Here is an 11,889-nt window from a genome sequence, read left to right as displayed (position 1 = left end):
TGTGATGACAATAGCATGAAGCATTATGATGATGGGCATGGTGCATTGTGATGACAGGGTTCATGGAGCATTGAGATGAAAAGCGGCAAGGAGCATTGTGATTATACAGGTCTTGGAGAATTGTGATGAGATGGCCATGGAGCATTATGATGAGAAGACCATGGAGCATAGTGATGTCATGCGTCATGGAGCTTTCTCATGACAAGGGCATGGAGAATTGTGATTACCGGGCTCTTGGAGCATTGTGATGACAAGGGTCATGGAGCCATGTGATGACAAGGCCCTGGAACACTGTGATGGCAGGATTCATGGGGCATTGTGATGACTGTGATAATGGAGCATTGTGATGATAAGGTTATGGAGCATTGGTCTGAAAAGTTTCATGGATTATTGTGATGAGATTGGGCATGGAGCATTGTGATGACAAGGGCATGGAACACTGTGCTACATGGGTCATGGAGGGTTGTAATGATTAGGGCATGGAGCATTGTGATGAGAAGGGCATCGTGTGTTGTGATGACAAGCATCATGGAGCATTGTGATGAAAGGGCATGAAGCAATGTGATGAGAGAGTTCATGGAGCATTGTGATGACAATGGCATGGAGCATTGTGATACCAAGGGTCATGGAGCTTTGTGAAGACCAATGTCATGGAGCATTTTGATGACAAGTTCGTGGTGCATTGTGATGAGAAGAGCATGGAGCATTGTGATGAGAAGTCCATGGAGCTTACTGATGACATGCGTCATGGAGCATTGTGATGACAATGTCATGGAGCATTTTGCTTACAGGTGTCTTGGAGCACTGTGATGACAGGGGTCATGGAGCATTCTGATGACAAGGCTCATGGAGCATTCTGATGACAAGCTTGTGGAGTATTGTGATGACAATGGCATGGAGCATTGTGATGACAAGGGCATGGAACACTGTGATACATGGGTCACGGAGGATTTTAATGACTAGGGCATGGAGCATTGTGATGAGAAGGGCATCGTGCGTTGTGATGACAAGCATCATGGAGCATTGTGATGACAAGGGCATGAAGCAATGTGATGAGAGAGTTCATGGAGCATTGTGATGACAATGGCATGGAGCATTGTGATACCAAGGGTCATGGAGCTTTGTGAAGACCAATGTCATGGAGCATTTTGATGACAAGTTCGTGGTGCATTGTGATGAGAAGAGCATGGAGCATTGTGATGAGAAGTCCATGGAGCATACTGATGACATGCGTCATGGAGCATTGTGATGACAATGTCATGGAGCATTTTGCTTACAGGTGTCTTGGAGCATTGTGATGTCAGGGGTCATGGAGCATTCTGATGACAAGGCTCATGGAGCATTCTGATGACAAGCTTGTGGAGTATTGTGATGACCATGGCATGGAGCATTGTGATGAAAAGGGCATGGAGCATTGTGATGAAAAAGGCATGGAGACTTTTCATGATAGGTTTCAAGGACCATTTTGATGACAAGTGTCATGGAGCATTGTGATGACTTGTGTATTGAGCATTGTGATGACAAAATTCATGGAGCATTGTGATGACAAGTGCATGGAGTATTGTCATGAAAGGTATCATGGAGCGTTTTGATGACAAGTGTTATGGAAAATTCTGATCACAAGGGTTTGGAGCATTGTGATGACAGAGGTCATGGATCACTTTGATTTCAAGGAGCATGGAGCATTGTGATGACAAGGGCATGAAGTATTGTGATGCCAATGTTCATGGAGGATTCTGAAAGACAATGGTAAAGAAGTATTGTGATGACAAGCACATGGAGCATTGTGATGACAAGTCATGTAGCATTTTGCTGACATAGGCATGGAGCATTGTGATGACAAGGGTCATGGTACACTGCGATGACAATTGTCAGAGAGCATTGTGATTAGAGGGGTTATGGAACATTGTGATGACAAATGTCATGGAGCATTGTGATGAGAAGACCATGGATAATTGTGATGATGAGAGTCATGGGGCGTTGTCATGACAAGTGATATGGAACATTTTGATCACAAGGGTTTGGGGCATTGTGACGACAGAGGTCATGGAGCATGTTGATTTCATTGTGATGACAATAGCATGAAGCATTATGATGATGGGCATGGTGCATTGTGATGACAGGGTTCATGGAGCATTGAGATGACAAGGGCATGGAGCATTGAGATGAGAAAGCCATGGAGTATACTGATGACATGCGTCATGGAGCTTTGTGATGATAAGAGCATGGAGCATTGTGATAACAGGGGTCTTGGAGCATTTTGATGACAAGGGTCATGGAGCCATGTGATGACAAGGCCGTGGAACACTGTGATGGCAGGATTCATGGGGCATTGTGATGACTGTGATAATGGAGCATTGTGATGATAAGGTTATGGAGCATTGGTCTGAATAGTTTCATGGATTATTGTGATGAGATTGGGCATGGAGCATTGTGATGACAAGGGCATGGAACACTGTGATACATGAGTCATGGAGGATTGTAATGACAAGGGCATGGAGCATTGTGATGAGAAGGGCATCGTGCGTTGTGATGACAAGCATCATGGAGCATTGTGATGACAAGGGCATGAAGCAATGTGATGAGAGAGTTCATGGAGCATTGTGATGACAATGGCATGGAGCATTGTGATACCAAGGGTCATGGAGCTTTGTGAAGACCAATGTCATGGAGCATTTTGATGACAAGTTCGTGGTGCATTGTGATGAGAAGAGCATGGAGCATTGTGATGAGAAGTCCATGGAGCATACTGATGACATGCGTCATGGAGCATTGTGATGACAATGTCATGGAGCATTTTGCTTACAGGTGTCTTGGAGCATTGTGATGACAGGGGTCAGGGAGCATTCTGATGACAAGGCTCATGGAGCATTCTGATGACAAGCTTGTGGAGTATTGTGATGACAATGGCATGGAGCATTGTGATGAAAAGTGCATGGAGCATTGTGATGAAAAAGGCATGGAGACTTTTCATGATAGGTATCAAGGACCATTTTGATGACAAGTGTCATGGAGCATTGTGATGACATGTGTATTGTGCATTGTGATGACAAAATTCATGGAGCATTGTGATGACAAGTGCATGGAGTATTGTCATGAAAGGAATCATGGAGCGTTTTGATGACAAGTGTTATGGAAAATTCTGATCACAATGGTTTGGAGCATTGTGATGACAGAGGTCATGGATCACTTTGATTTCAAGGAGCATGGAGCATTGTGATGACAAGGGCATGAAGTATTGTGGTGCCAATGTTCATGGAGGATTCTGAAAGACAATGTTAAAGAAGTATTGTGATGACAAGCACATGGAGCATTGTGATGACAAGTCATGTAGCATTTTGCTGACATAGGCATGGAGCATTGTGATGACAATGGTCATGGTACACTGCGATGACATTTGTCAGAGAGCATTGTGATTAGAGGGGTTATGGAATATTGTGATGACAAATGTCATGGAGCACTGTGATGAGAAGACCATGGATAATTGTGATGATGAGAGTCATGGGGCGTTGTCATGACAAGTGATATGGAACATTTTGATCACAAGTGTTTGGGGCATTGTGATGACAAAGGTCATGGAGCATGTTGATTTCATTGTGATGACAATAGCATGAAGCATTATGATGATGGGCATGGTGCATTGTGATGACAGGGTTCATGGAGCATTGAGATGACAAGGGCATGGAGCATTGAGATGAGAAAGCCATGGAGTATACTGATGACATGCGTCATGGAGCTTTGTGATGATAAGAGCATGGAGCATTGTGATAACAGGGGTCTTGGAGCATTGTGATGACAAGGGTCATGGAGCCTTGTGATGACAAGGCCGTGGAACATTGTGATGTCACGGGTCATGGAGCATAAGTCTGAAATGTTTCATGGATTATTATGATGAGCGTGGACATGGAGCATTGTGATGAAAAGGCCAGGAAAAACTGTGATACATGGGTCATGGAGGATAGTAATGACAAAGCCATGGAGTATTTTGATGAGAAGCGCATCGAGCATTTTGATGACAAGCGTCATGGAGCATTGTGATGCCAAGGGTCATGGAGCTTTGTGATGCCAAAGGTTATTGAGAATTTTGATGACAAGGGCATTGTGCATTGTGATGAGAAGGGCAGGAAGCATTGTGATGACAGAATCAAGGAGCAATTTGATGAAAAGTGTCAAGGAATATTTTGATGACAGAGGTTATGGAACATTGTGATGTCAGGGGTCATGGAGCATTGTGAGGATAAGGGCATGTAGCATTGTGATATCAGGGGCCATGGAACATTGTGATGACAGGGGTGAAGGATTATTGTGATGACTAGTGATGGAACCTTGTGATATCAGTTGTCAGAAAGCATTTTGATGAGAAGTGAATGGAGCATTCTGATGACAAGTTTTATGGAGCATTGTGATGACAATGTTGTAGAGCATTGTGTTGACAAGTGATGGCTTATTGTGATGACATAGGTCATGGAACATTTTGCTGACATGGGCATGGAGCATTGTGATGACAAGGGTCACGGGGCATAGTTCTGACAAAGGAATTGAGCATTGTGATGACATGGGTCAAGGAGCTTTGTGATGAAAAGTTCATGGAGCATTGTGGTGACAAATGCCAAAGAGCCTTGTGATGACGCGAGCATGGACAATTGTGATGACAAAAATCATGAAGCGTTGTTATGACTGGAGTCACGGAACATTGTGATGACAGCCGTCATGGAGCATTGTGATGACAAGGGCATGGAGTATTGTGATGACCAGGTCATGGAATATTGTGAAGACAGGTGTCAGGGAAGATTGTGATGACATATGTCATGCTGCATTGTGATGACAATGGAATGGAACATTTTGATGCCAAGTGTCATGGAGGATTGTGATGACAAAGGTTATGGAGCATTGTGATGACAAGGGCGTCGAGCATTGTGATGAGAAGTCCATGGAGCCTTCTGATGACATGCGTCATTGAGCTTTGTGACGAAAAGGGCATAGAGCATTTTGATTACAGGGGTCTTGGAGCATTGTGATGACAAGTGTCATGGAGCCTTGTGATGACAATACCGTGGAACATTGTGATGGCAGGGATCATGGAGCATTGTTATGACAGGTGTAATGGATCATTGTGATGACAAGGGCATGGATCATTGGTCTGAAATGTTTCATGGAATATTTTGATGAGAGTGGGCATGGAGCATTGTGATGATAAGGGCACGGATCACTGTGATACATGAGTTAGGGAGGATTGTAATGACAAGGGCGTGGAGAATTGTGATTAGAAGGGCATCGTGCATTGTGATGACAAGTGTCATGGAGCATTGTGATGACAACGGCATTGAGCAATGTGATGAGAGGGATCATGGAGCATTGTGATGACAATAGCATGGATCATTGTGATGCCAAGGAACAAGGAGCTTTGTGATGACAAAGGTCATGGAGCATTTTGATGACAAGGGCGTTGTGCATTGTGATGAGAAGGGCATGGAGCTTGCAATGACAGGGGTCATGGAGCATTGCGATTACAAGTGCATGGAGAATTGTGATGACAAGACCATGTAACATTGTGATTAGAAATGTCATGTAGCATTGTTATGAGGAGGACGTGGAGAAATGTGATGACAAGGGACTTGGAGCATTGTGATGATCAGGGAATGGATCATTGTGATGGCAAGACCGTGGAGCATACTGATGAGAAGTCCATGGATTATGTTGATGACGAGTGTCATGGAGCACTCTAATTACAAGAGCCATGGAGCATTGTGATTACAGGTGTCATGGAGCATTTTGATGACAGGTGTCATGGAGCATTGTGATGACACGTGTCATGGAGCATTGTGATGACAAGCTTGTGGAGCATTGTGATGACATATGGATGGAGCATTGTGATGAAAAAGGCATGGAGTCTTTTTATGACAGTGTTCAAGGAGCATTCTGACCACAAATGTCAGGGACCATTGTGATGACAAGTGTATTAAGCATTGTGATGACAATGGTCATGTCACATTGGTATGACAAGGGCATGGAGTATTGTGATGACAGGCATCATGGAGCGTTGTGATGACAAGTGTTATGGAACATTTTGATCACAAGCATTTAGAGCGTTGTGATGAAAGTGGTCATGGATCATTTTGATTTCAAAGAGCATGGAGCATTGTGATGCCAAGATCATGAAGCAATGTGATCCCAGGGTTCATGGAGGATTGTGATGACAAGCACATGGAGCTTTGTGGTGACAAGGTCTTGTAGCATTTTGCTGAAAAAGGCATGGAGCATTGTGATTACAGTAGTCTTGGAGCATTGTGATGAAAAGGGTATGGATCATTGTCATGACATGGTTCAAGTGCATACTGATGGCAAGTGCCAGGGAGCATTGTGATGACAAGTGTATTGTACATTGTGATGAAAAAGATCATGGAGCATTGTGATGACAAGGGCATGGAGTGTTGTGATGACAGGCATAATGGAGCATTGTGATGACAAGTGTTATGGAACATTGTGATGACAAGGGTTTGGATCATTGTGATGAAAGAGTTCATGGATCATTTTGATTTCAAGGAGCATGGAGCATTGTGATGACAGGGGGATGAAGCAATGTGATCCCAAGTTCCATGGAGGATTGTGATGACAATTGCATGGAGCATTGTGATGACAAGGTCATGTAGCATTTTTCTGACAAAGGCATGGAGCATTGTGATAAAAGGGGTGATGGAGCACTGTGATGACAAGGGTCATGGGGAAGTGTTATGACAAGGCCATGGAATATTGTGATGCCAGGGGTCATGGGGCATTTTTATGACAGGGGCAATGGAGCATTGTGATGACAAGGGCATGGAACATTGGTCTGAAAAATTTCATGGATTATTGTATTGAGAGTGGGCATGGAGCACTGTGATGAAAAGGGCACGGAACACTGTGATACATGGTTCATGGAGCATTGTAATGAGAAGGGCATGAAGCATTGTGATGAGAAGTGCATCAAGCATTGTGATGACAAGCGTCATGGAGCTTTGTGATGAAAAGGGCATGGAGCAATGTGATAAGAGGGTTCATGGAGCATTGTGAAGACAATGGCATGGAGCATTGTGATGCCAAGTGTCATGGAGGTTTGTGAGGACAAAGGTCATGGAGCATTTTGATGACAAGTGTGTGGTGCACAGTGATGAGAAGGGGAGGGAGCTTTGTGATGACAGGGTCATGGAGCAATTTGATGAAAAGGGTCATGGAATATTTGCATGACAAGTGTTATGGAACATTGTGAGGTCAGGAGTGATGGAGCATTGTGACGATAAAGGCATGTAGCATTGTGATGACAGGGGTCATGGAGCTTTGTGATCACAAGGGCATGGAGCATTGTCATTACAGGGGTCTTGGAGCATTGTAATGAAAATGGCATGGATCATTGTGAGGAAATAACAGGGAGCCTTGTCATGACAGGGTTCAAGGAGCATACTGACGACAAGTGTCAGGGAGCATTGTGATGACAAGTGTATTGAGCATTGTGATGACAAAGGCATGGAGCATTGTGATGAGAACACCAATGATAATTGTGATGAGGAGCATCATGGGGCGTTGTGATGACAAGTGTTATGGAACATTGTGATCACAAGGTTTTGGAGCATTATGATGACAGCGGTCTTGGTGCATTTTGATTTCATTGTGATGGCAATAGCATGAAGCATTATGATGAAGGGCATGGTGCATTTTGATGACAGGGTTCATGGAGAATTGAGATGAAAAGTGGCATGCAGCTTTGTGATTACATGGGTCTTGAACCATTGTTATGAAAAGGACATGGAGCATTGTGATGAGAAAGCCATGGAGCATACTGATGACATGCGTCATGCAGCTTTGTGATGATAAGGGCATGGAGGATTGTGATAACAGGGGTCTTGGAGCATTGTGATGACAAGGGTCATGGAGCCTTGTGATGACAAGGCCGTGGAACATTGTGATGTCAGGGGTCATGGAGCATAAGTCTGAAATGTTTCATGGATTATTATGATGAGCGTGGACATGGAGCATTGTGATGAAAAGGCCACGGAACACTGTGATACATGGGTCATGGAGGTTTGTAATGCCAAAGCCATGGAGTATTTTGATGAGAAGGGCATCGAGCATTGTGATGACAAGCGTCATGGAGCATTGTGATGCCAAGGGTCCTGGAGCTTTGTGATGACAAAGGTTATGGAGCATTTTGATGACAAGGGCGTTGTGCATTGTGATGAGAAGGGCAGGAAGCATTGTGATGACAGGATCAAGGAGCAATTTGATGAAAAGTGTCAAGGAATATTTTGATGACAGAGGTTATGGAACATTGTGATGTCAGGGTTCATGGAGCACTGTGAAGATAAGGGTATGTAGCATTCTGATGACAGGGGTCATGGAACAGTGTGATGACAGGGGTGAGGGATTATTGTGATGACTAGTGATGGAACCTTGTGATATCAGTTGTCAGAGAGCATTATGATGAGAAGTGAATGGAGCATTGTGATGACAATGTTGTAGAGCATTGTGTTGACAAGCACATGGCTTATTGTGATGAAATGGTTCATGGAGCGTTTTGCTGACATGGGCATGTAGCATTGTGATGATAAGGGCATCGTGCGTTGTGATGACAAGCGTCATGGAGCGTTGTGATGACAAGGGCAAGGAGCAATGTGATGAGAGGGTTCATGGAGCATTGTGATGACAATGGCATGGAGCATTGTGATACCAAGGGTCATGGAGCTTTGTGATGACCAATGACTTGGAGCATTTTGATGACAAGGTCGTGGTGCATTGTGATGAGAAAGGCCTGGAGCATTCTGATGAGAAGTCCATGGAGCATACTGATGACATGTGTCATGGAGCTTTTTTTTTTTTTTTTTTTTTTTTTTTTCTTTTTGCGGTATGCGGGCCTCTCACTCTTGTGGCCTCTCCCGTTGCGGAGCACAGGCTCCGGATGCGCAGGCCCAGCAGCCATGGCTCACGGGCCCAGCCGCTCCGCGGCATATGGGATCCTCCCAGACTGGGGCACGAACCCGCATCCCCTGCATCGGCAGGTGGACTCTCAACCACTGCGCCACCAGGGAGGCCCTGTCATGGAGCTTTTTGATGACAACGTCATGGAGCATTTTGATTACAGGTGTCTTGGAGCATTGTGATGAAAAGGGCATGGATCTTTGTGATGAAAAAGGCATGGAGCCTTGTCATGACAGGGTTCAAGGAGCATACTGATGAAAAGTGGCAGGGAGCATTGTGATGACAAGTGTATTGAGCATTGTGATGACAATGTTCATGGAGCATTGTGATGAGAAGACCATGGATAATTGTAATGACGAGCATCATGGGGCGATGAGATAACAAATGTTATGGAACATTCTGATCACAACGGTTTGGAGCATTGTGAAGACAGAGGTAATGGAGCATTTTGATTTCATTGTGATGACAATAGCATGAAGCATTATGATGATGGGCTTGGTGCATTGTGATGACAATGTTCAAGGAGTTTTGAAATGAAAAAGGGCATGGAGCATTGGTCTGACAAGTTTCATGGATTATTGTGATGACAGTGGGCATGGCGCATTGTGATAACAAGGGCATGGAACATTGTGATGACAAGGTCACGGAATATTGTGAAGACAGGTTTCAGGGAGCATTGTGATGCCATATGTCATGGTCCATTGTGATGACAATGGGATGAAGCACTGTAATGCCATATGTCATGGAGGATTGTGATGACAAAGGTAATGAAGCATTGTGATGACAAGGGCTAGGAGCATTGTGATGACAAGGGTCATGGAGCATTGGGCTGATAAAGGAATGGAGCATTGTGATGATATGGGTCAAGGAGCTTAGTGATGAAAAGTTCATGGAGCATTGTGGTGACAAATGTCACAGAGCCTTGTGATGACGAGGGCATGGACCATTGTGATGACAAAAGTCATGAAGCATTGTGATGACTGGAGTCATGGAACATTGTGATGACAGCGGTCATGGAGCATTGTGATGACAAGGGCATGGAGTATTGTGATGAGAAGTTCATGGAGTATTGTGATGACAGATGTCAGGGAGCATTGTGATGACATATGTCATGCTCCAGTGTGATGACAATGAATGGAGCATTGTGATGCCAAGTGTCATGGAGGATTGTGATATCAAATGTTATGGAGCATTGTGATGACAGGGGCTTCGATCAATGTGATGAGAAGGCCATGGAGCCTTCTGATGACATGCGTCATGGAACTTTGTGATGAAAAGGGCATGGAGCATTGTGATTACAGGGGTCTTGGAGCATTGTGATGACAAGTGTCATGGAGCCTTGTGAAGACAAGACCGTGCAACATTGTGATGGCAGGGATCATGGAGTATTGTTATGACATATGTAATGGAGCATTGTGATGACAAGGGCATGGATCATTGGTCTGAAATGTTTCATGGATTATATTGATGAGAGTGGGCATGGAGCATTGTGATGACAAGGTCACGGATCACTGTGATACATGAGTCAGGGAGGATTGTAATGACAAGGGCGTGGAGAATTGTGTTGAGAAGTGAATCGAGTATGTTGAAGACAGGTGTCATGGAGCATGGTGACGACAAAGGCATTGAGCAATGTGATGAGAGGGTTCATGGATCATTGTGATGACAATAGCATGGAGCATTGTGATGCCAAGGATCAAGGAGCTTTGTGATGACAAAGGTCATGGAGCATTTTAATGACAAGGGCGTGGTGCATTGTGATGAGAAGGGCATGGAGCATTTTTCTGACAAAGGCATGGAGCATTGTGATGACAAGGGTGATGGAGCACTGTGAAGACAAGCGTCACGGAGCATTGTGATTAAAAGGGACATGGAACATTGGGATGACATGAGCATGGATCTTGTGATGACAAGTGTCATGGAGTATTTTGATGACAAGAGTCCAGGATCATTGTGTTGTCAGGGGTCATGGAGCATTGTGATTACTGTGGTCATGGAGCATTGTGATGACAGGCGTCAAGGAGCATTGTGATGAGAAGGTCATGGAGCATTGAGCTGAAAATATTCATGGAGTATTGAGATGACAAGGGAGTGGAGCATTTTGATGACAATGTCCTGGATCATTTTTATGAGCGGACCATGGAGCCTTGTGATGACAATTATCAAGGAGCATTCTCACTAAAAGAGGCGTGGGGCATTGTGATTACAGGGTTCTTGGAGCATTGTGATGACAAGTGCTAATATCATTGTGAGGAGAAGGCCATGGAGCATTCTGATTACATGCATCATGGAGCTTTGTGATGACAAGGACATGGGACATTGTGATTACAGGGGCCTTGGAGTACTGTGATGAAAAGGGCATGGATCATTGTGATGAAAAAAGCATGGAGCATTGTCATGACAGGGTTCAAGGAGCATACTGACGACAAGTGTCAGGCAACATTGTGATGACAAGTGTATTGAGCACTGTGATGACAAAGTTTATGGAGCATTGTGATGAGAAGACCATTGATTACTGTGATGACGAGCGTCATTCGGCAATGTGATGACAAGTGTTATGGAACACTGTGATCACTAGTGTTTGGAGTATGGTAATGATAGAGGTCATGGAGCATTTTGATTTCATTGTGATGACAATATCATGAAGCATTATTATGATGGGCATGGTGCATTGCGATGACAGGGTTCATGGAGCATTGAGATGAAAAGCGGCAAGGAGCATTGTGATTATAGCGGTCTTGGAGCATTGTGATGAGAAGGCCATGGAGCATTATGATGAGAAGACCATGGATCATAGTGATGACATGCGTCATGGATCTTTGTGATGACAAGGGCATGGAGCATTGTGATTACAGGGGTCTTGGAGCATTGTGATGACAAGGGTCATGGAGCCATGTGTTGACAAGGCCGTGGAACACTGTGATGGCAGGGTTCATGGAG

The sequence above is a fragment of the Mesoplodon bidens genome (assembly GCF_964165515.1).
Source record: "Mesoplodon bidens genome assembly, contig: HAP1_SCAFFOLD_191, whole genome shotgun sequence".
Taxonomy (NCBI): Eukaryota; Metazoa; Chordata; class Mammalia; order Artiodactyla; family Ziphiidae; genus Mesoplodon; species Mesoplodon bidens.
This window is presented reverse-complemented; position numbering follows the sequence as displayed.